The sequence below is a fragment of the Gobio gobio genome (genome assembly GCF_949357685.1).
Source record: "Gobio gobio genome assembly, chromosome: 11".
NCBI classification, from domain to species: Eukaryota; Metazoa; Chordata; class Actinopteri; order Cypriniformes; family Gobionidae; genus Gobio; species Gobio gobio.
In genome coordinates this window covers 20,542,567-20,542,948 of record NC_137104.1, presented here as the reverse complement: position 1 = coordinate 20,542,948, position 382 = coordinate 20,542,567, and positions in this window count along the sequence as shown.

The following is a 382-nucleotide window of genomic DNA, read 5'->3' as shown; positions in this document are numbered from 1 at the left end:
CCTGATTGTGTCGTCTCTGTTTGACTCCCACCCTGATTCTGTTCAGTCCTTATATGTACGGTTATATAATGATTCAGTTGATGCATTATTAATAGATCTCAGAAGCTTTGGTAAACCATTTTAGAGCAGTCATGTGTAAAATGACAATCATAATTTAAATCTACTTCAGCAGCATTGAATTGAGCTGTGGATCAATGTTGTTATTAACTAAAACAAATTATTTATTTAAAAAAAGAAAAAGTACAAATTACTAAAAAACTAAGGTTAAATAAAAACAATAATCCAAAATATACTAAAATAACACTGCTGTAGATTAATAGTTGGAAATGAGGTGCTCGCTGGCACTTCTTGATCTCTCACACACACACACACACACACACAC